This window comes from Macaca nemestrina, chromosome 11 (genome assembly GCF_043159975.1).
Source record: "Macaca nemestrina isolate mMacNem1 chromosome 11, mMacNem.hap1, whole genome shotgun sequence".
NCBI classification, from domain to species: domain Eukaryota; kingdom Metazoa; phylum Chordata; class Mammalia; order Primates; family Cercopithecidae; genus Macaca; species Macaca nemestrina.
Genome location: NC_092135.1, coordinates 51,567,123 through 51,590,862, shown reverse-complemented (window position 1 = coordinate 51,590,862; position 23,740 = coordinate 51,567,123).

Sequence of the window (23,740 nt, the reverse complement as noted above, 5' to 3'; positions counted from 1 at the left end):
TCAAATGTAACTATATTGGGGACTAGGGCTTCAACATATAAATTTTGGGGGACACAATTCAATCTGTAGCATTAATATACTGAAATAAACTATTTGAAATAAAACAGTGAAAATATCCATCTGAATTTGGGACATGGGGTAAGACAAGCTGGAGGCTCATAGACTGTGGTCCTGAGGGGAACACTGAGCTTACCAGTGCCACCCTGAAATTACAGGCATTACAATAGAGGAATCCAGGATGGCATCAAAATCAAAATCTTCAGTTGGATGTAATGAATATTAAATCTAATTTGTGTTCTTGTTAAGGGCACTGAGTTGTGAAGATCACACAGCCAGAAAGTAGCGGAATCAAGATTTCCTCTAAAAATATGTGAGGCCAAATGCTATTTCTAATGCATCCTCTCTTCCTCTGTTGCCACTAAAAACTTCACAGTTTTTCTGAGGGCAGATGCTAAGGCATGAGCCTGAGCTTCTATTTTGACAGGATTCCATTCAGTAGTTTTAGAGGTATTTTGAGCTTTTGGTTTCCGTAATGCTGTGACTAAATGAAAGAGGCTTGCATTGGAATACAAATTTGTGGAAATTGATTGAACAGAAATGAAAGAATGTTGAAGCTATTCCTCCTCTGCAGGATGAATACCTTAAGTTTCAAAAATAACTCAGGATGTATTATTCTCAGGGATATTTCACGAAATTGGCATCCATATCCACTGATGTCTTAACAATTGTCAACCTGAAATGTGGTTGTAAGGATTAGATGGACTCATAAACACAGCAGAGTGAGCAGAGCCTTGAGATTATATAGAACTCTTTTTCTCTACTATAAGGTTTGCAAGAAAATGATAACAGAGAAAATGGAAAAGGATGACATCATTCATCTCCTATGACTAATAGAGTGACTAATAGTAGAATGAACCAAACCAAATATCCTAAAATGAGAGATCAATGTGATTTTCATTATAATATATATTTTAGTTAATAAAGAGAAAGCTTATTAGAAACACTCAGTTTTCTTTTAATTGTATTTTAACTTCTGATTACATCTGATTTCCTGAATAGAATCCATGGCACTAATACAATTATTCCATTTATAGATGCTAACATTTTGAGAAAGTCTTGAAGAAAGATATTTTAATACTATTCGTGATTTCTAAGAAAACTTAAGAGCATGTGACATTTTACCTATCATGAAAATTGCTACCAAAATATTCTCCATGTAGTAAATGACATGCCACAACACAGTCCTCAGATATACAACTATAATGGCTGACTAATGGCCAATAAACTGGACAGGCATGAACACTCTGCTCAGTCAGGATGATAAAATGACTAATTTTCTTGAGAATATTAATGAGAAACTTAGAGAGTGGACAGTACGAATTAGAAGCAGAAAGACACAGGAGACCAAAAATAATAAAATCACATGAAAGGATACACGAAGCAATAGATACCATACATAAGTGGAAACAATGAATACAAAAAAGCCATATACAAGCATACCTTTGTTTATTATGCTTTTCAGATATTGGGTGTTTTATAAATTGACAGTTTGTGCCAACCCTGAGTCCAACAAGTCTATTGGCACCAATTTTCCAATAATATGTGCTCAGTTCATGTCTCTGTGTCACATTTTGTTTATTCTCACAATATTTGAAACCTTTCATTATTATTATATCTGTGATGGTGATCTGTGATTAGTAATCTTTGATGTTACTATCGTAACTCTTTTGGGGTGCCATGAATTGTGCCCATACAAGAGAAAAACTTAACTGATAAATGTGTGTGTGTTCTGACTGCTCCACCAACCAGCTGTTCATTCATCTCTCTCACTCTCCTCGGGCCTCCCTATTCTCTGAGTAAAACAATACTGAAAGTAGTCCAATTAATATCTCTACAATGGCCTCTTAGTGTTCCAGTGAAAGGAAGTGTCACACATCTCTCACTTTAAATCAAAAGAGAGAAATGATTAAGCATAGGAAAAAAAGCATGTCAAAAGCAAGGTAGGCCAAAAACTAGGCATCTTGAGCCAAACAGCCAAGATGTGAATGTAAAGGGAAAAAAAATTGAAGAAAATTAAAACATCTACTCCAGAGAACACAGGAATGATAAGAAAGCAAAACAGCCTTTTTGCTAATATCAAGAAAATTTGAGTGATCTGGATAGAAGATCAAACCAGCCACAACATTCCTTTAAGCCAAAGCTTACTCCAGAACACACCCCTAACTCTTCTTAATTCTGTGAAAGCTGAGAGAGATGAGAAGGCTGCCAAAGAAAAGTTGGAAGCTAGCAGAGACTGGTTCATGAGATTTAAGGAAAGGAGCCATCTCCATAACATAAAAGTACATGGTGAAGTAGCAAGTGCTGATGGAGAAGCCGTAGCAAGTTATCTGGAATATATAGCTAAAATAATTTGTAAAAGTGGACATACTAAGCAACAGATTGTCAATGTAGAAGTAATAGCATTGTGACTTTGAGCGATTCAAGACTTCAGGGGAGGAAGTAACTGCAGATGTAATGGAAATAGCAAGTCGAATTAGGAGTAGACCTTGAAGATCTGACTGGATTGATGCAATGTCACAATAAAACTTCAACAAATGAGTTGCTTCTTTTGGATAAGCAAAGAAAGCAGTTTCTTGAGTTAGGTTCTACTCTTGGTGAAGATGTTTGTGAACATCATTGAAATGACAACAAATGATGTATAATATTATATAAACTTACATGATAATGTAGCTGCAAGTTTTGAGAAGATTGACCCAAGTTTGAAGGAAATTCTACTGCGAGTAAAAGGCTTTCAAGCAGCATCTCCCGTTACAGATAAATCTTTCATGAAAGAAAGTGTCAATCCATGTGGCAAATGTCATTATTGTCTTATTTTAAGAAATTTTCATAGCCACTCCAAGCTTCCTAGCCACCACCCTGATCAGTCAGCAGCCATCAATATCGAGGCAAGATCCTCTGCCAGCGGTATGATTACAACTCAGTGAAGGCTCAGATGATCATTAGGAATTGTATTAAATTATTTTTTTAAGGTATGTGCATTTATAGACATAATAATACCGCACACATAAGAGAGTACAGTGTAAATATAATTTTTATATGTACTGAGAAAGCCCCCCTAATTTGTGTGACTTGATTTATTGCAATATTTGCTTTATTGCAGTGTGCAGTGGTCTGGAAACAAACCTGCAATTTCTCTGAGATATGCGTGTGTGTGTGTGGCAGGGTGGGGGTGTAGACAGAGAGAGAGAGAGAGAGAGAGAGAGAGAGTGCAAGCTAAATGGAATAAGCATAAAAGAAATCAGTTGATAGCAACATAGAATAGCTGATGACCACGCCAGTCATTCTAGGCAAAATAATGCTGCAGTAACAAATGGCACAAATGTTCAATGTCTAACAAAAACAAATGCTTATTTCTCCCTCAAATATATACCAATGTGGCTCAGTTGCAGCTTTGTTCTGTTCCCTCATTTCAGGACTCTGACTGAATGACAGGACTCTATGGTACATATCATTCCCATGGCTAAGGAAAAATACAGGTAGCACTTAGAGTTTGTGTTTGGAAATGCCGTCTGTCACATGTTTTCTCACATTTAATAGGCCAAACTAAGTCATAGAATCATACCTGATAGGGTGATATAGGCCAAGACAATGTAATTATTTCATAGGGATGGATAGCAAATAACTTCTGACAATAATATAACTGACTATAGTTACTCTAATGGCAGAGCATTTGAATAGGAAGCAATGGACACCTACTTGACAATTCTTGTGCTCTGGATGATTTTCCAGCCTCTGAGATCTGACATGGTGATTGCTGAGACTCCTGAGTATTTGTCCAATTCCTTTGCATTACTCCCAGTTTTATTGGCATATACAAACACTATCAGGGTATGCATGTACATAAATGAATACAATTTCTATCAACTATCGGAGCCATTCTGGTTGAGGAAGCTGGGGAAGGTAGACAGGGCCTGAAGGCACTTGAAGAAGTCTTAAGAAGTTCCAAGAATCCCTGCTCTATGCAGCTGTCCTTTTCATTTTTCCAGGTCTATGAAGCAAGACGAATGTTTTACATTTAGCAAGAACACACAAAGAGAACAAACTTAACACTAACCACAGAAAAAAACAAATACTAAATCTTAATGGAAAATATCCAAAAGACATGATCTTTATTTATATCTGTGTTTCTTCTTATGGGGGTCACAATGCCCACTTTTTCTTCATATGAACACCTGTTAAGTCACCCAGTTAGGCAGCCTGTGAGCTTGCATTTCATCTCCTGTAAAATTTTAATCCTTAAAATCTATTAGAACTACTAAACAAATACAGAGTTTGTATCTAGATGATATGAAAATAATACGTCAGTATTCCTCAGGTACAAATGCTTATACACAAACATTTGTAACATCACCTAGAAAATATCAGCAATAATAGTGCTCAACGTTATGCAGATAGAAATGTGGGGAAAACAGTTTAACTACTTTTAAGTAAAGGGTAGTAAAACTTGGCAATTAATTAAACTATAACATGGAAAGACACCAGAAGTATGACAACTTTTTTAAGAGTTCAATTTGAAAATTAATGCATCTGTTATAACAACTTAGATAAAATAATTTCTCCACATATAACACTAGAGTGAGCTTTTCTTATTAAAACTGGTTCTTCATGGGAGTTTTTATTTTAATTATTCCCTATTCATTAGGAAACAGGAGGTAATTGGTTGTATCTTTACTAGGACATTTTTATGCTGTACCTGTTAAAATTCCTAGTTTGCATATAAATATTTTGTAATTCAATTTGCAATTATTGTGTCAGTATAAGTAAACATTGCATTTATCTTAGTAGATGCACTCACATAAAACATAAAGGATTGGACAGTGATGCAAACACGAACATATATAGTAATAAACTCAAAGTATTCAATTCACTTACACATTTCTTTTTACCTCTAATTGCCCAACTCAAACTATATTATACATACAATAGTAAAAATTGTTCAAATATTTAATTGGAAACTAAATAACTTGTTTAAGTAAATGCTAAACTCTTCCATCATCAAATATTTTCTATGTATCCAGTGAAGAGGAAAAAGGTAGTAGGAGAGTAAGCACAGCAAATCCTGAACTGTAAGATCAAGAGAAGCTACCGGCTAGCACAAAAGAAGTTGTGTGTTGACTTCAATCAAATAGGGGCAATGTAGAGCAGGGCTTCTAAAATTTCAGCGTGCACACAAATATTCTGGGGATATTTTAAAAATGCAGATTCTGCTTCAGTAGGTCTGAAATAACTTGAGATTCTTAATTTCTAACAAGCTTCCAAGTAATGCTGATGCTGTGGCCCATGAAAAGCTGGGTGCTAGATGATGGTAGGGCTTATGTCAGAGTTACTCCAGAAAATCCCAGTAAAATGTAGAAGGCATTCCACATCACCTTTGGACAAAAAGTCATTGTATTTCCAGCCTGCTTATGGGTATACTTCAGTGGGCATAGGCCAGCAATAGCATGGAGTGTGAGTCTCAGCAAGGTCAAACAGCAGGCTTCTGCACTGCCTGTCTTTATCATAATTTTATCTTTACTTCAAAGCTTCTTGTCTAAAGATGTAACTGAATCCCACAGGAGTACCAGCCTCTGATCGCAAGGGGAGGTTTCTAATTCTTTTACAACACACTTCCAGTGACCAAAAGAAACGTAGTTGATGGGTTCTTCAGGGAAACACATTAAGCCTCTGATCTCTACCCATGCAGACTGGAGGTGACATAGGAAGCAGAGTGACAGGAAAAGTCCTGGAGGGATCCCTTGAGATTAAACATGTTGAGCCAATGTGATTAATTTCTAGGATGGTTGAGCTTCTGTGACCCATATAAAGTGAACATTATTTTGTCAGTGCAGAGAGTAGTGCAAAAAGGACCTTTGCTCACATTACAATATAACACCTTAAAGAAGACTAAGAGCATCACCAAGTCATTCTTTCTAACCATTTATGGAAATATGGCATACCTCTTTCCAATAGTTATTTATAGCCTAATTGTAATGCTTCTGGATATTTGTTCTTTCAGATTGAAATTGAGTACTAGATGCTTTTACTGAATTTCAAAAAGCTTCTGCCCATGACACATCTAACAGACTTGCCATTAGGCTCTCTGTTATTTACTTGTCTTCTACATCTGCTGATGAAGTCGGCATTAATTGTGGCCCAAGTGCTAGCTTTCATGTTAATACTCATCAAATGCATTCCTTTGATGATACAGATCATATAAAATTAAAGCTTTAAACATTCTTTTCCATTTGTCAAAAAAAGTGACTAAAGTGAAATTAATGATAGAAATAAACTCTTTAACTTACTGCATCAAACATGTGGGAGAAGATAAATTTTCTAATTTTTTCCCACTAATGATTTACATTTATCCGTGGAAATTATAAAATACAGCTTTTTGGCCATAATGGAAAAGCTGAGTTAACTCTAAACTGGCAGGAGAAGACCTGCCATTATATATTTTTTTAAATTTATGACACCAAAGGAAGTATTGCGAAACAACACGTCTACTTTTGCCTTCCTGAGATGCTACACAAACTTCTATGGATATGTACTTTACCACATTAAAAACAGAGAATATTTTGACCAAAGAATATATTTTTAGCAATATTGTTTATTTCTTAGATACATGTATTGAATTTCAAACATTCTATACTGCCAAGAATGCTTTCTTTAAATCTCAACGTAGTAAATTTGTGATATAATTTTTGTTATATGTTACTGTAATATTTATTTTTATAAAAGATTATTTACCATGGCAATTGATAAAATAGAGCTTCAAATTAGTTATTCCAACATGACATGATCATTTTTACCAAGTCATCTGATTGCTTTTGGAATTTAAACATTTGAGTTATGACAGATATAATACATTTTATTAAATAATGCATAATGCAGGATCCCAGCACAGGTCACCTTTACCTTTTGCATGTGTTGTGTGTGGCACACACTGCAGTAGGGAGAAACTGCTCCCCACTCTGTGTTTTCTCTTCTCTCTTCTTGCAATAATTGACACCACATTCTCCCAGTCTGTGCCATACCAGAAGCCTGACCACGGGCAATGAGTCAAGTGGACAATATTGATGTGGTTGCATTATAATGGGTCTTTTCCTGTATTAAATACTTCATCTATATAAAACCCATCATCTGCACACAAAGGCCATCATTGCTAAAGTAGCAAGTACGTGGAAAAGAAGTAGAAGTGAACGCTTGAACTCTCTGACCGGGACTAAGAACACTCTACAGGGTGCAGGTGAGGGCATTCTTCTCGAGTTGCATTCTGGCACAATTTGATCTGCAGGTGAAAACACTCAAGAATGGAGGCAAGAGCATGTACTAATTCTAAGAGAATACTGCAAGATACATACCATATTATGGGTATAAAATATGCCACAGATAGCTTAAGTAAATAATTGTAAATGTACTGCCTGTGTTCATAGCTCTCTCTTCCTTGATATAGTAGGAGCACGTATGAAGCTTATCAAATTGAGAGTAATCTTTTACCATTGAAAACACAAACAAGTCAACAGAACTAATGGTAAAAATGTGAAATAATCTTTTTCAACAGTGAATTTTCATGAATATCTGTCTTCAAGGAATCAATTGTAACCTAAAGTTGACTAGAATCCAAGAATAAATTAAGCATATTTTATGTAGAGGTCATAAAGTAAACTTACAAAGCTTGTTTTTTTTTTTTAAACAGGATACATTTTTCCCTCCAAAAGCTAAAGAAAAGGAACAAAAACAGTACCTAGCTGGGATTTGTTTTCCGAAATAAATCACTTTATTTGGGCCCAGGAGGTCATCAGGTAGTTTCATGTGGTCATTGGCAAGTATGTATCAGATCCAAGGTCCAGTAATTGAGCTCTGTTTTCACCACTGAGAATGTCCCTTTTAGCTTTGATGGAAGTAAACAGGGAGCGAATTTTCCACTACCTTAGTCAAGGAATGTCTACAAAATCATGTACGGTACAATTATTTTCCAAAACTTGACTCAATTTTCAGCAGATTTCCAATCAAACTAAATGCTTTAAATAATGTGAGAGCATTATTTTGTCTATAAAATTAGAATATTATAAATGAGTTGTCAGTTGCTAGCAAGATATTTCTAGTGCAATTATTTTAAAGAGAAATGAGTGCAAACTAATATGGTGAGGAAAAAGTTACAAATCTGGAGCACTCGCAACCACCCTTCCTGAAAGCCAAACCTGTGAGGCCTGTTTAGCTTTTTGTTTCTTTCTTTTTAATTTAAGTGTCACTTTTGTTTTGAAACTATGGCAAAGAAAAAAATGGAACTAACTCTACTGGAGCATTATTTTGTCTATAAATAAAATATTTCTTTACCAGATACGAATGACAATTCTTCTAACCATATTTATCATTGCTTAAATTTCTTTTATTTCTGCTACAAAAAATTGCTAAAGTATCACATTAATAAAAAAGTTATCCAGGCTGGGCGCGGTGGCTCATGCCTGTAATCCCAGCACTTTGGGAGGCCGAGGCGGATGGATCACAATGTCAGGAGTTTGAGACCAGGCCTGACCAAGATGGTGAAACCTCATCTGTGCTAAAAATATAAAAATTAGTCGGGTGCAGTGGTGGGCATCTGTAATTCCAGCTACTCGGGATGCTGAGGCAGGAGAATCAATTGAACCCGGGAGGTGGAGGTTGCAGTGAGTTGAGACCACACCACTGCATTCTAGCCTGGGTGACAGAGCAAGATCCCATCTCAAAAATAAAATAATTATCCTAATCGACCAAACACAGTGTATTCTTGGAAAATAACCCAACATTCATTCGTTTTAAAATTGTTAACCACAATTGTGTTTAGCTGCAGGTTGCTATACGAAATGCTCTTTTATGGTGCTGTACATTTTTCTGAATAACTAATAATAAACTAACTCTAAAAGATAATGACTTGGGAGAGAGAGACATTTTAAGGGAACCACTGGTAAAATTTCCTAAATTAAAAAAAAAGTAGAACACTAAAATAGTACCTTACGTAATGACTTAATGTTTATAATTTTTAAATCAAAATTTTTTGATTTTTAAAATTTTAGGTGAAGTTTAATTTAAAAGTTTATTAACCTGGGTCTCAAAAATAGAATTAAGTTATTTGTGATGAATAGTTTTGAATTTCAAGATTAAAACTGCCCATGCTTTGTTTCTTGGCTTTCAGACTTAAAATGGAACTAAACTCTTTGATATTAAAAGCTAAAACAGATACTTTATAGCAAATGGAACAATCCTTCTACCTTCTGAAAACTCAAAGTAGTCTGCCCTAAGAGGAACTACAATATACTGTATATAGCATTAACAAGACCAACCCCCTTATAAGAGAAAATCTACATACACTGTGGGAGATTACATCATTGTGACCACCAACTTTCTAGAGTATTTATTCATTTAACATGTGTTTCTGTTTTGCTTGCAGTATTATAGGTATTATAGAGGCAAATGAAATATTGTGTGGATAAAGTATAAGAAAATGCTCTTTTCCTTTCATTTTACTCTTCCAGGGTGGATTACTAGTCCTTAAATCCAAAGATTTGGATTTTCCTTTGATACATAACATGTAATATGGGAAGGGTGTTTTCTAGTGTTTTTTTTTTTTTTTTTTTAAAGCAAAATAACAACAGTGTTGTCTAAGTTTAGAAGAGTGTTTTCTAACTGAAAATATTAGGTTTCAGTTCTATAACTCTGATTTCTGAAGTGAGAGAACAGAGACAAGGAGCAGTATGAAATAATACAGTTTGCCCATGTCATTTGAGGAGCTGTGGGTTGAGAAACTCTACTGAACCATTAAAGGATTAAGAAGCTAAGTTTTAGAGTACCTAATATTGTGCTCAGTTTTTAAACGATGTCCTGGGTTTGGACTATAAAGACAAAGTGCAAGAACATTTTTATCTCAAAGAACAATATAAAAAATGCATAGCTTAACACAAAAGGTAGAAAAACCTGTATTTTTTTAAAAGCATATAAGAGCTATAAAATGTTACCAAAGGGCTGGGCAAGGTGGCTCACACCTGTAATCCCAGCACTTTGGGAGGCCGAGGCAGGCAGATCACAAGGTCAAGAAATCCAGACCATCCTGGCCAACATGGTGAAGCCCTGTCTCTACTACATACAAAATAATTAGCTGGGCATGGTGGCACACGCCTATAGTCTCAGCTACTCTGGAGGCTGAGGCAGGAGAATCACTTGAACCTGGGAGGCAGAGGTTGCAGTGAGCTGAGATAGCACCACTGCACTCTAGCCTGGGCGACAGAGTGAGACTCCATCTCAAGAAAAAAAAAAAAAGAAAAAAAGAAAAAAAAAAAAAATGTTACCTCAGAACACCAAAGTTGAATTAAATAAATGGAGAGACCTAGTATGTTTCTGTTAGGAAACATGCATTTTGTAAATGCATTTTGTAAATATCCCAGTTCTTCCCAAATTGATAATACAACTTTTTAGGAGAACAATTTGACAATACAAATCAAATGCCTTAAGAATATTCCTATTCTTGGCCGGGCGCGGTGGCTCAAGCCTGTAATCCCAGCACTTTGGGAAGCCGAGATGGGCGGATCACGAGGTCAGGAGATCAAGACCATCCGACTAACACGGTGAAACCCTGTCTCTACTAAAAAATACAAAAATCTAGCCGGGCGAGGTGGCAGGCGCATGTAGGGTAGTCCCAGCTACTCGGGAGGCTGAGGCAGGAGAATGGCGTAAACCCAGGAGGCGGAGCTTGCAGTGAGCTGAGATCCAGCCACTGCACTCCAGCCTGGGCGACAGAGCGAGACTCCGTCTCAAATAACAAAAATAAAAAATTAAAAAAAAAAAAGAATATTCCTATTCTCTTCTAGGAATTTCTCTCAGTGACAGAGGGTAAAATACAAATGAGGATTTCTATGATATAGGAAAATCACCTTCGTGGCCAATAGTGGCAGACAGATTACACCATTTAGAATATACCTGTACAAGTATTTATTACATAGCCATTAAAAATCATGCCTGGAAAAATGTGAAAAGGTGTAAAATTTTCAGCGTGAGTTTTAAGTGATAAAAGTAGGTTATCATACAATATAAAATATAATCCCAAATTAAATAATTTTAAAAAAATCAAGAGCATTGGCCATTAGTTTCTTTAGGGAGTAGTTCCAGGACCCCCTGTGAATACCAAAATCTATAAATGCTCAAGTCCCCTATGTAAAATTGTGTAGTATTTGCATATAACCCAAGCACATCCTCCTGTATACTTTAAGTAGTCTCTAGGTTATTTATAATATATAAAACAATGTGAATGCTATATAAATAGTTGTTATATTGTTTGGAGAATGACAAGGAAAAAAGTCTGTACATTTTCAGTATAAATGCAACCATGGAACTATCTTTTTTTTAAAATACTTTCAATCCTCAGTTGGTTGAATACATGGGTGTAGAACCCACCAAATACAGAGGACTGATGGTAATTACATACATATAGAAAACTACTGCAAAGATAAAGGCCAAAAGTTTATGGTGGTTACCAACATGTAGTAGGATTATAAACAATATTTTTTTTTTCTATTTTTAACTTTTATTTTAGGTTTAGGGGTACATGTGAACGTTTGTTATATAGGTAAATTCTTGTCACTGGGGTTAGTTGTACAGATTATTTCATCACCCAGGTACTAAGCTTAATACTCAATAGCTATTTTTTCTAATCCTCCCCCTCCTCCACCTTCCACCCTCAAGTAGGCTCCAGTATCACTTTGTGTCCATGTGTTCTCATCATTTGGCTCCCACTTATAAATGAGAACATGCAATATTTGGTTTTTTATTCCTGTGTTAGTTTGCTAAGAATGATGGCCTTCAGCTCCATCCATGTTCCTGCAGAAGATATGATCTTGTTCTTTTTTATGGCTGCATAGTATTCCATGGTGTAGACATACCATATTTTCTTTATCCACTCTACCACTGATGGGCATTTAGGTTGATTCCATACTTTGCTATCATAAATAGTGCTGGAATGAACATACACATGTATGTGTCTTTATGGTAGAAAAATTGATACTCCTTTGTGTATATACTCAGCAATAGGATTGCTGGGTAGAATAGTTCTAACTCTTTGAGGAATTGCCACGTTGTTTTCCACAACGGTTGAACAAATTTACAATCCAACCAACAGTGTATAAGTGTTCCCTTTTCTCCACAACCTCACCAACATCTGCTATTTTTTGACTTTTTAATATTAGGTTGGTGCAAAAATAATGGCAAAAACCACAATTACTTTTGCACCAACTTAATAATAGCCATTAAGACTGGTGTGAGATGGTATCACATTATGGTTTTGATTTGCACTTCTCTAATGATCAGGGATGTTGAGCTTTTATTTCATATTATTGTTGGCCACAGGTATGTCTTCTTTTGAGAAGTGGCTGTCCACGTTTTAATGGGGTTGTTTGCTTTTTTTCTTGTAAAATTATTTGTTTCTTATAAATGCTGGTTATTAGACCATTGTCAGATGGATAGTTTGCAAATATTTTCTCCATTCTGTAGTATGCCTGTTTACTCTGTTGATAAGTTATTTTGCCATGCAGAAAACAATTAGGTTTAATTAGATCCCCAATTTTTGCTTTTGTTGCCATGCTTTTGGTGTCTTCATCACGAAATCTTTCCATTTGTTTATCTCATCTCTTATTTCTTTGAGCAGTGTTTTGTAATTCTCATTTTAGAGATATTTCACCTCCCTAGTTAGCTGTATTCCTAGGTATTTTATTTCTTTTTGTGGCAATTGTGAATGGTATTGCATTCCTTATTTGGCACTCAGATTTATTTTTGTGGGTGTACAGGAATGCCAGTGACTTTTGTGTGATTTTGTATCCTGAAACCTTGTTGACATGTTTATCATTTTAAGGAGCTTTTGGGCTGAGACTATTGCATTTTCTAGTTAGAGAACTATGTCATCTGCAAACAGGGATAGTTTGGCATCCTCTCTTCCTATTTAGATTCCTTTTATTTATTCCTCTTGCCTGATTGCTCTGGCGAGGGCTTCCAATATTATATTGAATAGGAGTGGTGACAGACAGCATCCTTGTCTTGTGCCAGTTTTCAAAGGGAATACTTCCAGCCTTTGTCCATTCATTATGATGTTGGCTATGGATTTGTAATAAATGGCTCTTATTATTTTGAGGTATGTTCCTTCAGTACCTAGTTTATTGAGAGTTTTTTAACATAAAGGGCGTTCAATTTTATTGAAAGCCTTTTCTGCATCTATTGAGATGATAATGTAATATTTATCTTTAGTTCTGTTTATGTGATAAATCACATTATTGATTTGTGTATGTTGAACCAACCTTGCATCCCAGGGGTAGTCTAATTGATTGTGGTGGATTAGCATTTTGTTGTGCTACTGGATTCAGTTTGCAAGTATTTTCTTGAGAGTTTTTGCACAGATGTTCGTCAAGTATATTGGTTTGAAGTTTTACTTTTTGTTGTGTCTCTGCCAGGTTTTGGTATCAAGGTGATGCTGGCCTCATAGAATGAGTGGGGAAGCAGTCCCTCTTCATCAATTTTTTGAAAAAGTTTTAGTAGGAATATTACCAGCTCTTCTTTGTACATCTGGTAGAAGTTGACTATTAATTTGCCTAGTCCTGGACCTTTTTTTGGTTGGTAGACTATTTATAATTGAGTCAATTTTGGAGCTCATTATTGGTCTGCTCAGGGAATCAATTTCTTTTTGCTTCAGTCTCAGGAGGGTGTATGTGTCCAGGTATTTATCTATCTTTTCTAGGTTTTCTAGTTTGTGTGCGTAGAGGTGTTCATATCAGCCTTTAATGGTTATGCATTTTTCTGGGAGGTTAGTGGTAAAATCTCCTTTATCATTTCTGATTGTGTTTATTTGGATCTTCTCTCTTTTCTTCGTTAGTCTAGCAAGTGGCCTATCTATTAATTTTTTTCAAAATACCATCTCCTAGATTTGGTGAATTTTTGAATACACTTTTGTGCCTTGATCTTTGGTTCAGCTCTGATTTGGGTTATTTGTCATCTTCTGTTAGCTTTGGAGTTGGTTTGATCTTGGTTCTCTAGTTCTTCTACTTGTGATAATAGGCTGTTAATTTGAGATCTTTCTGACTTTTTGATGTGGGCATTTAATGCTGTAAATTTTCCTAGTAATACTGCCTTAGCTATATCCCAGAGATTCTGGCAGGTTGCATCTTTGTTCTATAAGTTTCAAATAACTTCTTGATTTCTGCCTTAATTATTTACCCAAAACTCATCTGGATCAGGTTGTTTAATTTCCTGTAGTTGCATGGTTTTGATTAATTTTTTAGTCTTGATTTTATTTTCATTCTGCTGTGGCATGAGAGTGTGTTTGGTGTCATTTCTGTTCTTTTGCATTTTTTGAGGATTGTTTTATGTTTCATTGTGTGGTCAATTTTAGAGTACGTGTCATGTGGCAATAAGAAGAATATATATTCTGTTGTCTTGGGGTGGAGAGTTCTGTAGACATCTATCATATCCATTTGGTCCAATGTTGAGTTTAGATCCTGAATATCTTTGTTAATTTTCTGCTTCAGTGATCTAATATTGTCATCGGGGTGTTAACGTCTCCCGCTATTATTGTGTGAGAATATAAGTGTCTTTGAAGGTCCTTAGAACTTACTTTATGAATCTGGGTGCTCTTGTGTTGGGTGTATATGTATTTTGGATAGTTAGCTCTTCCTGTTGAATTGAATCCTTTACCATTATGTAATGCCCTTTTTTACCTTTTTTTGATCTTTGTTAGTTTAAAGTCTGTTTTGTCTGAAGTTAGGATTGCAACCACTGCTTTTTTTCTGATTCCCATTCCTTGGCAGATTTTCCTCCATGCCTTTATTTTGAGCCTGGGTGTCACTGCATGTGAGTTAGATTTCTTGAAGACATCTTACCACTGGGTCTTGCTTCTTTATCCAGCTTGCCATTCTCTACCTATTAACTGGGGCTTTTAGCATATTTACATTAAAGGTTAATATTGATATGTATGGATTAGATCCTGTCATTGTGTTATTAGCTGTTTATTATGCCAACTTGTTTGTGTGGTTGCTTTATAGTATCACTGGTCTGTGTACTTAAGTGTGTTTTCGTAGTGGTTGGTAATGGTCCTTACTTTCAAGATTTAGTAAATTTTTAGAAGCTCTTATAAGGCAGATCTGGTGATAAAAAACAATTCCCTCAGCATTTACTTGGCTGAAAAGGATCTAATTTTTTCTTCAGTTATGAAGTTTAGTTTGGCTGGATATGAAAGTCTTGGTGGGAGTTACTTTTCTTTTTAAGAATGCTGAATACAGGCCTGCAATCTCTTCTGTCTTACAGGGTTTCTGCTAAGAAGTCTGCTTTTAGTTTGATGAGCTTCCCTTTACAGGTGACCTGTCCTTTCTCTCTTGCTGCCTTTATTATTTTTTCTTTCATTTTGACCTTGGGGAATTTGATGATTATGTGTCTTCAGGATGATCTATTTTTTAACGGACCCAAGTGAGGGGTTTTCTGCATTTCTTGAATTTGAATATTGGCCTCCCTAGCTAGGTTTGGGAAGTTTTCATGGATAATATCCTGAAATGCATTTTTCAAGTTGTTTGCTTTCTCCCTGTCACTTTCAGGGATGCTAATGATTTGTAGATTTGGCTTCTTTACATAATCTCCTATTTCTCAGAGGTTTTACTTGTTCCCTTTTGTTCTTTTTTCTTTATTTTTGTTGACTGTATTATTTCAGAGAGCCAACCTTCAAGTTCTGAGATTCTTCCTCAGCTTGGTTCACTCTGCTGTTAATATTTGCAATTGCATTGCAAAAATTCTTTTTTTTTTTTTTTTTTTTTTTTTTTTTTGAGACAGAGTCTTGCTCTGTCACCCAGGCTGGAGTGCAGTGGCCGGATCTCCGCTCACTGCAAGCTCTGCCTCCCGGGCTCACGCCATTCTCCTGCCTCAGCCTCCCGAGTAGCTGGGACTACAGGCGCCTGCCACCTCGCCCGGCTAGTTTTTTGTATTTTTTAGTAGAGACGGGGTTTCACCGTGTTAGCCAGGATGGTCTCAATCTCCTGACCTCGTGATCCGCCCGTCTCGGCCTCCCAAAGTGCTGGGATTACAGGCTTGAACCACCGCGCCCGGCCTGCATTGCAAAATTCTTGTAGTGTGTTTTCGATTCTATCAGATAATTTAGGTTCTTTTTCATACTACCTATTTTGTCTGTCAGCTCTTGTATTGTTTTATTGTGATTCTTAGTTTCCTTGGATTATGTTATAGTATTCTCCCAAATTTTGATGATTTTTATTCTTATCCATATTCTGAATTCCATTTCTGTATTTTCAGCAAACTTACCCTAGTTAAGAACACTTGTTGGAGAACTAGTGCAGTTGTTTGGAGGACATAAGATACTCTGGCCAATTAGTTGCTGGAGTTCTTGCATTGGTTTGTTTCTCATCTCTGAATTTGGGTATTTCTTTGTTGTATACATTGAGCACAGTCAGTAGACTTATTTTCTGAATCTTCACAGGACTGAGACTTTGTACAGGGTATTTATATGTAGCTGACTTATATTTGGTTTCACAGGGGGTTATGCTAATGAGGTAGTTTTTGGTGTTGAAGCTTTGGGCTGTGATCCAGTAGGTGGCACTTAAGTGTAGCGGTCAGTTGGTAGGCTCTTGCTCAGTTGTGTGGCTCCCCTGTATTTCCTCACATTTGCAGCTGTTCTCCCTCTTGATGCTCTGACAGTGTGAGCTCTCCTCTCATTTGAGTGCTGGACATAGATCACAGCTTAGTACTCCTGGGCTTCCCATCATATCTCTGGTATAATCTCAGGGTTTATATTTTCTCCCCAGCTTCGAGGCAGCAGAGGAAGGGACCTTAGCAGTGGTTGTGGCTGAAGGTCTTTTACTTGTCTCCTGGGAGCTCCACCCCAGGAAACTCAGGTTAGCAATCACTCAGTGTGATTAGCCCAAGATGGGGTTCCTGTGCTTTGGACACAGCCAGCAGTTCCCTGCCTATTTATGAACAGTGGGAGTGGGTGTTACCCGTGGAAGATGGACCGGCCTCCTCTCCTTGGATCAACTGCTACTTGTTGGAGGTGTGGACAGATACTTATGGTCTTTGCTCCTTTGTTAGTCTGAGGGTAGTAGGGGTAGTACCACTGCAGTGGCAGTGGAAGAGGGGCTTTCAATTGCCCCTGGGGGCTCCACCTCCAAGGAATTTGGAGCCGCTGTTACTGGGAGTGTTCAGCCAGTGGGGTGGGGCAGCCACACTGCTGGCATAAGCTTGGGGTCCTGCTTGTTGAGGAGCAGGGGATCAAAGGCTCACTAGGAGGAGAGACTCATCTCCTCTCAATATCATAATTGTGGGTTGCTGTAAGCTCAGTGTAGCCCTAGGTTCTTTGTTTCTTCCCCAAGGGCAGCAGGGATTAAAGTGCTGCTATGGCCGTGGCAGAGAAGTTGTCAAATGCCTCTGGGAGTCTCTTCCCAGGAAAACTCTGGGCCACTAGAAGTGAGTATGCTCAGCCATGTAGGGTGACTGTTCCAGGAGTCCCAACTGGTGAAGTCCCAACTGGTGAAGAGGGGCTGGACTCCTCTCCATATGGTGGCTGCAGTGTGCTGGAGGTATCGGCATAGTTACTAGGCCCTTTGTTCTTTGTTCTTTCCCCAGCCCAAGGACTATTAGGGTAATACCACTGCAACTGCACTGCCAGAAGGGTTGTTGGTTGACTCTGGGTTTCCTCTTTAGAGAAATACTGGACTGCCTCTGATTGAAGTGGTGAGTTACAAGCAGGGTGGTTATGATGGAGTCCCACATCAGGCAGCTCTGCCCAGTGAGAAGTGAGGACTCAGGCCTACGTGGGGAACAATTGGACCACTTTTCTGTGACGTGGGTGCTCTGTGCTGGAGGTCAGGACCAACCCCTGATCCCCAAAGACTCTCTGGAGCCTGGAGACAGCAAGGACCAGGGCTATGAAACAGCAAAGATGGCATCCCCCATGCCCACACTGGGAGCTCTGTCACAGGGAGTTGCAGAGCTGCTACAGGCTCAATAGCCCCAGAGTGGGTGGCTGGAGACCCAGGCTGGTAGAACTCACCCAGTAAGGAGATACTGGATTGGGGACCCACATAACAAAGAGTCTGGCCACTTCCTTAGGGCTGCTGCAGTACACTGGGAGTCTGCTCCAGTCCATAGTCACCTCAGATTTTCCAGTACCTAAAGGCTATATCTACAGTGATGGCTATGAAACAGCAAAGATAGCAGCCTGCCCCTTCCTCTGGGAGCTCCACTCCAGGGGGGCACAAACCTGTCACCCACCTGAATCCACTGCCCAGGGTGGTTGCGGACCCCATTTGGCAGGTCCTGCCCAATGAGGAGAAACAGGATCAGGGACTTGCATAGAAAAGCAGTCTAGCCAGTTTTTAGAGAGCAGTTGTGCTGTGTTGAGGGTCCATTCCAGCCCCTAGTTGCCTCAGACTCTCCAAAGCCTGAAAGCAACAGCATCTAAGGCTAAGAAACAGCAAAGATGGAGCTCGGCCATTCCCTCTGGGAGCTCCATTCCAAGGTGGGTTTGGAACTGATGCTGGCTGGAAAAAATTGATGAGGGTGGTTGTAGACCTCACCTCAGTCTGGAGACTTCACTCAGTGAAGAGAGCCAAGATCCAGCACTAGAGTTAAAAAGCAGTCTGGCTGTCTCTCCACAGAGCTGCTATACTGCAACAGGGGACCACTTCAGTCCCTAGTTGTCTCATATTCCCCAGAGCCCCAAGGCAACAACGGCTAAGTCAGTTAAACAGCAAAAGAAAAAACAAAAAACACCTGTCCCTCTGGGAGCTCCACCTCAGGGAGGTGTAATGCAGCTACCCATGGCTGGTTGGAGTTCCAAGCCAGTGTGTCTTATCTCGCAAGGTGTTGTGGAAGTGGGACCTACAGACGTCACTGTGCAGCCCCCTGGATTCAGCCCTAGGGGTTTGTACGTGGGTTTAGCCTTCTACTTTGCCAAAGTTGCAGTCTCTTTTGCTGGGAAGCCTGGGTATCTAAAGCTCCTGGGGCTCTGGGTGTGCCTGAGTGGCTGCTCTGCCTAGACTTCACATAGCTCTGCATGTCAGACTGAAGGCCCTGGTGGAGTGGGTTCATGAGGCGATCCCCTGACCTGAGTGTCACAAAGACTCATGGGAAAAGTGTGGGTCCCCAGGATCATTCACCCACTCATGAATTCCCTGGGTTGGGGTGGCTCCTCCTGGTTGGCAGTGGTCATCCTGCCTTGCTTTCTTCCATTCTCCTGGGTCAAGTTGTTTCCTTGATGTATCCCAATGCTTGTAACTGGATGTTTCCGTTGGAGGTGCTATATTTTTCTTGCCCCTTCTATTTCCCTCTATGAGAGTGGTACACACTAACTGCTTGTAGTCAGCCATTTTGGCCAGCCCACAATTTTTACTAAAAAAAAAAAAAATGTTATGTGGCTTTTGAATATTCTTTTATTTTGGTTTAGTTTATAAGTTAAGAAATATTTCAAAGATAGATATGTATAGAAAATAACACAAATGGCATACCACTAAAATGTAATATATATTAGGTTTTTGGGATATGGAATTAGGAAGAGCAAACTGTACGAAAGCTGTGATAGGAGATAGGAGGTGCCAAAGAAGAAGAATTACCCTGAGAAGATGATATACGCTTGACAGGTATAAGGCTGGTATGTTAGTTCTCAGGCTGCTAATAAAGACATACAGGAGACCAGGTGATTTATAAAGGAAAGAAGTTTAATTGACCCACAGTTCAGCTGAGGGTGCCTCAGGAAACTTACAATCATGGCAGAAGGGGAAACAAACATGTTCCTGTTCAAATGGCAGCAGCAAGGAGAAGAATGAGAGCCGAGCAAAGGGGGAAGCCCCTTATAAAGCCATCAGATCTTGTGAGAACTCATGAGAACAGTATGAAGGAAACTGCCCTCATGATTCAATTATCTCCACCTATTCCTGCCTTTAACACAGGACCCCATGATTCAATTGTCTCCACCTGGTCCTGCCTTTAACAAGTGGGCATTATTACAATTAAAGATGAGCTATTGGGTGAGGACACAGCCAAACATATCATTCCACCTCTGACCCCTGCCAAATTTCATGTCCTCACATTTCAAATCACAATTCAACAGTCCCCCAAAGTCTTATTTCAGCATTAACTGAAAAGGCCACAGTCCAAATTCTCATCTGAGACAAGTCCTTTCTACCTATGAGCCTGTAAAATCAAAAGCAAATTAGTTACTTCCTAAATACAATGGAGGTATAGCCATTGGGTAAATACACCTGTTCCAAATGGGAAAAATTGGCCTAAACGATAGGGGCTACAGGCTCCATGCAAGTCCAAAATCCAGTGGGGCCATCCAATCTTAAAGCTCCAAAATGATCTCCTTTGACTCTATATGTCACATCCAGGTCATGCTGATGCAAGGGGTATGTTCCCATGGCCTTGGGAAGCTCCACCCCTGTGGCTTTGCAGGGTACAGCCCACCTCCTGGCTTTCACAAGCTGATGTTGAGTGTCTGTGGATAATCCAGGTGCACGGTGCAAGTTTTTGGTGAATCTACCTTTCTGGGGTCTGGAAAATCTCACACCTCTACTAGGCAGTGCCCTAGTGGAGACTCTGCATGGGGACTCCAATCCTACATTTCCCTTCTGCACTGCCTTAGCAGAGGTTGTCCAAGGGGGCTCTGTGCATACAACAGGCTACCACCTGTACATCCAGGTGTTTCTATACATTCTCTGAAATCTAAGCAGAGGTTCCGAAACCTTGATTCTTGACTTCTGTGCACCCACAGGCCCAACACTATGTAGAAGCTGCCAAGGCTTAGGGCTTGTACCCTCGGAAGCAATGGCCTGATCTGTATCTTGGCTCCTTTTAGCCATGGCTGGAGCTGAAGCAGCTAGGACTCTGGGGATCATGTCCCAAGGCTGCACAGACTAGGGGGGCCCTGGGGCTAGCCCACAAAACCATTTTTCCCTCCTAGGCCTCTGGGCTTGTAATGAGAGGGGCTGTTGTGAAGGTCTCTGACATTCCCTGGAGACATTGTCCCCATTGTCTTGGTGATTAACATTTGGCTTCTCATTACTTGTGAAATTTCTGCAGCCAGCTTCATTTCTACCCCCAGAATGGGTTTTTCTTTTCTATTGCATCATTAGCCTGCAAATTTTCTAAACTTTTATGCTCTGCTTCCTCTTGAATGCTCTGCCGCTTAGAAATTTCTTCTGCCAGATACCCTAAACCATCACTTTGAAGTTCAAAGTTCCACAGATCTCTAGGGCAGGGGCAAAATGCCACCAGTCTCTTTGCTAAAGCATAGCAAGAGCTACCTTTATTCCAGTTCTCAACAAGTTCCTCATCTCCATATGAGACCACCTCAGCCTGAACAAATTACTATCAGCATTTTGCTCAAAGCCATTCAAAAAGTCTCTAGGAAGTTCCAAACTTTCCCACATCTTCCTATCTTCTTCTAAGCCCTCCAAACTCTTAAAATCTCTGCCTGTTACCCAGTTCGAAAGTTGCTTAGGAACATTTTTGGGTCACATTTTGAGTAGCCTTATAGCAGCACCCCACTCTCTGCAGTACCAGTTTACTGTATGAGTCAATTCTCATGCTGCTAATAAAGACATACCTGAACTGGGTAATTTATAAAGAAAAGAGGTTTAATTGACTCACGGTCCAGCATGGCTGGGAAGGCCTCAGGAAACTTACAAACATAGTAGAAGGGGAAGCAAACATATCCTTCTTCACATAGAGGCATCAAGGAGAAGAATGAGAGCTGAATGAAGGGGAAAACCCTTTATAAAGCCATCAGATCTCATGAGAACTCACTCGCTATCATGAGAACAGTATGGGGGAAACTGTTCCCGAGAAGGGATTATCTCCACCTGGTCCCGCCCTTGACACATGGGGATTATTAAAATTCAAGATGAGATTCTGGGTGGAGACACAGTCAAACCCTATCAGCTTGGCCTTGGACAACTGATAAAGGGGTTTGAAGTCCAGGTTGACATTAAAATGGAGCCTGAAAGAAATATGGTACCATTGAAGGTGACTGATGAAATATGGAAGGTGAGGAAAATGAGGTTTATTTCTGGTATACATTCTCATCTAGGAAAAACAAACAAAAAACAAAAACAGAAATATCTTAGATGATTCTTTTATTTTGTTAATTTTAAGATGAAGTCATTTCCTCTTGGTTTCAAGATATATGTAACCTCTGGGAGTTTTCTTTCCTTGGCTTCCTGCTGGTTCCTCTCTCCCACTATAATACTAAAACTGCAAACTGCATATTTTCCAAAGCTTTATTACTGCCACATTGATTTCCATGATATGTATTTTCTAGCTCAGAAATGTAATGTATTCTCATAATTTAGATTTTTATATCAATATGAACTGGCTTCACTCTTAAACTTTAGACTTAAATATCCATCAGCCCTTTGGATGAATTCACTTCTACCTTTACAGTAAGCCCAAAGCATCCTCAATTTTCACTCACTCTAGATTCCCTTTTGGGGCCTACCTGTTTCCACTATGTCTGTAACCATTTCCCAGGGTTCGACTTGGGAGAGAAGTTTCTTCCAAGCGCACTCACCTGGGTGTTGACAGGCCTCAAAAGAACCACTAACAAGCTCGCTCACATGGTTGTTGGCAGATATATTAGTCTGCTTGGGTTGCTATAACAAGGTCCACAGACTGGGTAGTCTAAACAACAGAAATTTATTTTCTAATGATTCCCAAAGGCTAGAAGACCATGATCAAGGTGCTGGTAGGGTTGGTTTCTTCTGAGAGCCATAAGAGAGGGATTTGTTCCAAGGCTCCGTGGCTTGTAGATAGCCATTGTCTTCCTATATCTTCACATTGTCTTCTCTTTGTCTGTGTCCAAATTTTCTCTTCTTATAAAAACACCAGGTATATTAGATTCAACCCACCCTAATAACTCATTTTAACTTAATCGGTCATTTACTGCATAACTACATTTTGGTCAACAACAGACCACATAAGCAACAGAGGTTCCACACAATTATAATATTGTATTTTATGGTATCTTTTTTATGTTTAGATGTGTATAGATACACAAATACCATTGTGTTACAATTTCCTACAGTACTCATTACAGGAACTGAACAGGAGACTGTACAAGTTTGTACCCTAGGAGGAATAGGATATACCATATAGCCCGGGTGTGTAGTAGGCTATATCATCTAGCTTGTGTAAGATACAACTGAGAAATGTGATCTAGCTTGTGTAAGATATATCTGAGAAATATTTGATCCATGATACATAGAAAGATCTATGATATTTACAAAATGACAAAGTCACCTAATGAAGGCATTTCTCAGATGTGTCTCTATCATTAAGCCATATACGACTATATCTCAGTAAATAGTCTCCAAATTCAGTCACATTCTGAGGTACTAGCAGTTAGGTCTTCAACATATGAATTTAGGGGGTGGTGGGATGAAATTCAACCCACAATAGCAGGCCTCAAGTTCTCTCTTGAGCTGTTGACTATAGACATTAGTTCTTTATTACGTGGTCCTGTCTACAGAGCAGGTCAAAACATGGTGGCTGGTTTCGCTTAGAGTAAGTAAGAGAAATAATGAGGAGAGCAAGCACACAAAGTCAGCACTTTTTCATAACCTAATCTTGGAAGTGACATTTTCCATATTCTATTAATTGGAAGTGATATCTAATCCAAATCATTTGCAATTCTGTATAG